Source organism: Diabrotica virgifera, chromosome 9 (genome assembly GCF_917563875.1).
Source record: "Diabrotica virgifera virgifera chromosome 9, PGI_DIABVI_V3a".
In the NCBI taxonomy this organism is placed as follows: domain Eukaryota; kingdom Metazoa; phylum Arthropoda; class Insecta; order Coleoptera; family Chrysomelidae; genus Diabrotica; species Diabrotica virgifera.
In genome coordinates this window covers 67920024-67926079 of record NC_065451.1, presented here as the reverse complement: position 1 = coordinate 67926079, position 6056 = coordinate 67920024, and the positions used below count along the sequence as shown (strand labels likewise).

Below are 6056 nucleotides of genomic sequence, written 5' to 3'. Positions count from 1 at the left end.
ACTTTTGAATGGTATAACCGATTTTCAAAATTAGACATGCGTTGGAAAGGTAATGATCAATATTATTAGAAGCCGCAAAGGTCGGTCTTACATTTTCGAAGTTTTTGGGAGTTTTGGGGACGAGAACGAAAAACAGACCCTAAATAGGAAGGGCTGTAAAATCCATACCCTAGGACCAAAATTGACGGTTGATATATGAATGGGTGAGTCTTGTCCTGAACTTTAATTTGGGAGTTGGCCCAATTTTCAATTCAGTCAGATTTAGAAAATCGAAAATTTCGTGTATATCGATGGTTGAGAGCGCAGATATAGTATGTCCACTTTTTGCTGATTTTAAGATAACATAAGAATATTCAGTAGGGTCATATTATGAATGTTCTGCATAATTATTAGGTCTGGATCCCGCGTATGAAAAAAAAGTTGATTAATAGCAAGCTGAAAATTTGTTAATACCTTAAGGGTGTCTATTCGGATAAACTTTGATATATGGGAACACTGGAACAGGGACAGTTTTAATTGTGGAACAGGTTAAAAATTTGGAACGGTCAGACCACGAAAACGGCACATTTACTTTGTCCGACAGAATAGACTTAAGCTCTCCGAACCACAAACCATACATACTCATAGACGTTTCACGTAAATTGTCAAGGTCAAGACAGCAAATTAGTTACCATTCCAATCCAGAGAAGTCGCTGTCAGTCAATTTTCTTGTCATATTTAACAACTGACAGTTGACAATTAAACTCATTTGTTATTTACTTTTTATTTTACAGTGTGTGGTTTAATTATTTTATTATAGTGGTGTTACGTTTTTAATTAGATTTAATCACAATATTAATCAATTGTATTAACCATCCGTTTTTATGAGTAGAATTTTTAGTTTACATTGATCAGATGCCCTAATAACACAAAACATTCCATGAATGTTCCTAGAATGTACACACAGGACATTGAAAACATTCCTGGAATGTCTCCAAATGCACACGAATGTCCCTGGAAAGTTCCAGGAAAGTGCTGTGTCAGCATTTTAAATATTCTTAGAATGTTCTGTTGGAACATTCCATGAATGTCTACGAATGTTCTTTGGACATTCACAGTCTATTTTTTAGACTGAATGTCTTGTTGGAACATTCCATGAATGTTCTTTGGACATTCACAGTATATTTTTAGACTGAATGTCTTGTTAGAACATTCCATGAATGTCTACGAACGTTCTTTGAACATTCACAGTATATTTTTTAGACATTCACTGAAATATATCGTCAGTAATGTGACAATACCTCCTATATGTTTTTTCATGAGGTTTGCAGGAGACGAAAAACATTTTTTAAGGTCACTTTCTGTTTTCGTACGTATTCTGACTTTTTTGTAGTAAATAGATAGTTGAATTTACTGCAAAACAAGTCAAAAAATATATGAAAACAGGAGGTGGCCGAAACAAGTTTTTAGTCTATCTTACAAATCTCTTGAAAAAAACAGATAGGAGGTATTGTCACATCACTGACGATATGTGGCCATACCAAATAATACATCCTTGATAAATATAAACATTTTTATTGCAAAAAATCTTTACATACATTTTTTAATGTAATTTACTGACATTCCTAAATATTATAAAAAAATGTGTCACATTTGCTTTGTAAACCTTTCTTTTGCTTTTCGTAGCCACATATTCCGTTTCCTTTCTGGTTTTTTGTAGACCACTTCTCTCAGCTGATTCTAAAAGAAAATAAAATAAAAGGTAATTTTTCTATCCTTTACAATTAACAATCAGAAGAAATATTATTTACAGGTAATAATACGCATAAATAATAATAATAAAAAAATAAATATTAAATAATATTTAAATAAATAATAAATAATATTTAATAAATAAAATAATAATAATGATCATTTTGTATTTTGACAACGACATCCGACGTGGAAGTAGAAACCTTAATAAAATTATTTTTTCAAGTAAATTGTGGCTTATTTCCTCATTAGAATAGTTAATTACAAAAAAGCCACAAAGAAATAGATTTTTCACAAACAAATAAGTATTTAGTATTCATTATATTTATTGTTTTTATTATTTACTTTAATGTCCTACTGGTACATTATTTGACAAATAATGACATTTCGAAGTCTGTTAAGTATGATATAACGCCCTTGGGCATTAAATTTAAATAACGACTTAGATACTGTCAAGTTGACAAATATCAACCTAAGTAAAACTATGGTTACCACAATTATGTTACTACTGTTACTGGTAAATGTACTTATTTAAAAACTAATCAATTCAAAATTCATTCAAATTTTTCGCATATAAAGAATAATTTAGTCAGACATTAAACGTTGAAGGCACCACAGGTATTATAATAATAACGCTTTCGGTCAACGTATATCCCTCAGGCCCTTGTTAAAAACACCATTGACCTCAAGCGTTATTATCCTTATAATACCCTTGGTACCTTAATAACTGTAACATAAGATTATACCTTAATTCTTGTTTTCTATTTCTGATGTTTTTATTTATTTACATTGAATATTAATCTGTTTTGTTGTATAATCTACTTCGCAATAATTATGTGATATATTTGACTTAAAATGAATTCAAAAATTTTTTGCAGTTGGGCAACAATGTCAACTTAGATCTCTGATGTAGATAATGAATTACAACAGTATCTATATTGTACAGACTGTATTATTAATTAGGTTATTTATTTATTTATTTATTGAAATATACATCCACCAGGTATAAACCCATAAAGGTGTACATAAGAAAACTACATACATTGACTGAACACTTGATGACAAAATATAAAATAAAATAAAGAATAACCAAAAATGTTTCTGTTGTTAATACACATACACAATAATAAACAAAGACCTTAATAAAGAAAAATAACATGGCATCAATTCGATAAGCTATTGCGTATTTCGCGTTTAAAGATGTTAAAACCAAGAAAAAAATGCATATACCTGTGTGACATAAGCTATTGGAACAGCACAGTCTCTTAAACGAACAGATGAAAGTGAAGTTCTGTCAATATCTTTTTCTAAAAAGTGTTTTGAACATACTCCTCTATTAACAAATCTGATCTATACTTCATGTCTTCTTCGCAGGATCTTCTGGAAAGCTAAAAATACAAAATATATGCATTACTAAGCATTATTAACAAATTTTAGTTTTAAATAAAAAATATGATTAATGGACTCACAAAATATTATAAAACAGCTTAGAAATTGTTTATTAGTATAGTCGGTTCCCCAAACTCTGACACAACTGGCTAGTGATTTTAGTAGGTAATTTTTTTTGTTTTTGGCCAATTTTGCCAAAATTACAGTAATTATTAACTATTTAGTTATTATTTTTTTTTTTGCCAATTTTACCAAATTGGCAAAATTATTTACTAAAATCACTAGCCAGTTTTCTCTGAGACTCAGTAGTACTGAGACTGAGTTTAGCAAATCGACTATAATATTCTGTGTATTCATTAGTTGGTACTGCATATTATAGTGTGTGGTCTACCATCCTATTTATAAAGGCATACATTAGCAAAAACGCAAAAAGAATTACTTTAGTTTTACAAATCCTACTGTTATTATCTCTATTTACTATTTTAGTTAGGAATAAGCGAAGTTTGTGGCTTATTCACAATTATTATTAAAATAATAAATGGATATGACCAATTATTAAATTATAAAATAAAATAATAATTCTTCTGATTTATGCCTTTTATTCACTTTGTTATATCTAGGTTACTTAAAAGATTTTTTATGAATAGTATTATTAGGGTATTAATAGTATTAATTTATTTTCTGAAATACAGGGCATGCCTTCGTTTTGCTTCGTTTACATATTTGCATACTAACCTTTTAATAGGGCTTTTCATTCACAGTCATTTGTTTGGAGCTTCTGTCATAATTGAAACGTTATTCCTGCAGATTTTTTATCTACATTTGTTTCTGCTACTCCAACTGCGTTAAAAACAGGACACCATTTTATTCACTATGTTAATAATACTATTAAAGCTATTATAAAAGTATCCGAATTAAAAAAATATTCTTAAAAAGCACAAATAATACCAAACAACGATCCACCCACGGCAAAGCAAGGTGTCCAAGATGAAGATGCCAAGATGGCCGAAGCGAGGTCGTTGGTTGGTCGTTTTTAGTCACGTGATGCCCTCTCAAGCGCCATGCACAAAAATATATGCACGGCGAATTTGAAAATGAACGCAAAAGAAATAAATATAAATGCCTCTCTTGGGTTTTGCATAAGTTATAAGTATTTTTTTTTATGAACAAAATCGCATTCCAAATTGAATATTCGCGAACAATAATTTTTATTACATTTGTATGTTTATAATATTGTATTAATTGAACTTGGGAAACTCTTTAAATTTGACATATTATTGCACTGTAGGCCTAAAGTGTCACTTAGTTTGTCTGGTATGTTATATAAGTAATGTTGTATCTGTTACATGTATGTATTATTTCGCAACTTAAAATATAGGAACATTGGTAGTATGTTCACAGAATGTCTTATGGTAACATTCCAGGAATAATTTAAACAGATGTTCACCGAATGTTCCCTAAATGTCCAGGACATTCAAATATTGATAGAACTTTGGTAGTACATTCCTGGAATGTTGTGTGTTGTTAGGGTGTGTTGTGTTTCTCCACATTTAAAAAAAACAATATAATAGATCCTGAAACAGTTTATTCCAATAGACAAGTGTGTCATCAACATTTCTGGCCTATATATTTTTGGAAGTTTGTAAAAGATTATAAGGTAATATTTATCTAAACAATCATCCTACAAGATTTTTTCAAAAATTTTCATTCAACTCAATATTACAATCAGTGCTTTCACGTGACACATGGCAGTAGTGTTTAGCATTTTGAAAACAAATTGGAATATTTGAAGTTTTCAATAAAATATTGAATAAAACATTGAATTGTCTTTCTGTTGTTTTAATTTCCTGCGAAATTTCATCAAAAATCCCGCAAAATTTATAAGTTGAAATTCCCACGTAACTAAAATTTGTCAATTTAGTTCCCATTCCAATCAAGAGATGGCGTTAATTCGATCCGAAAGATTAACATGGTCGTGAAACGTCTATAAGTATATATGGTCTGTGCTCCGAACAGAGTGTAAACTCTCATGCAAAAATCAGACCGCTATTTATCACCTGTCATAATTCCTGTCATTTGACATATTCTACATGTTCCACTCATTAAAACGCCCATTTGGGGAAAAATGGCAGTCTGATTTTTGCGTGAGAGTTTAATCTCTGTTCAGAGAGTTTAAATCTATTCTGTCGGACAAAATAAATGTGCCGTTTTCGTGGTCTGACCGTTCCAAATTTTTAACCTGTTCCACAATTAAAACTTCCCCTGTTCCAGTTTTCCCATATATCAAAGTTTGTCCGACTAGACACCCTTAAGCTATTAACAAATTTTCAGCTTGCTATTAATCAACTTTTTTTTCATACGCGGGATCCAGCCCTATATTGTAAGTCCAGAATGATTGTAAATGGATTAAACCGCCTTGCCAAAATATAGTATTTCCCATTTGTACTAAAAACCGACTTGCACAGATATTTTATGTCCGTTAACACAGTGCACACACATATTGTAGTATGTTTTGGGACATACAATATTAGTGCTCATGCGATCAAACTTATCATGGCTGTAAATATTGTTTGTCCGGACATGCAGTAACATGCGGTAACAACTCGTATGTTGTATGTCCATACACATTTTCAAAAAAAAAAATTTTTTAACCCAATAATACATAATATTTTAAAAAATGTCTATATTAAGCTAATAATGATACCCGAACTTATTACCCAAACATTATGATATATCGGTATATCAGCAGTATCAAACAAAAAGTAACGCGAAAACTTCAAAACGTTCTCCTCAACAATTAAGATATTCGGACATACTATATCTGCGCTCTTAACCATCGATATATAGTGTCGCGTGTAGGAGGGTGTTGGTGTGCGCCACTGGCGAGCACTGCCGTTCTCTGGCAATGTAAGTACAAATTACTACAATTAAACACA

General features: G+C 30.7%; 1 long non-coding RNA gene across 1 annotated transcript; it reads right to left on the bottom strand.

The window, feature by feature from the left end:
- Window positions 1-1538: 1538 nt before the first annotated feature.
- On the bottom strand, window positions 1539-5122 carry LOC126892484 (uncharacterized). Its single transcript, XR_007700860.1, has 3 exons — window positions 3856-5122; window positions 2962-3119; window positions 1539-1719 (listed from the first exon to the last, which is right to left on the bottom strand). It is a non-coding gene; the product is annotated as an uncharacterized LOC126892484 (long non-coding RNA).
- Window positions 5123-6056: the final 934 nt, after the last annotated feature.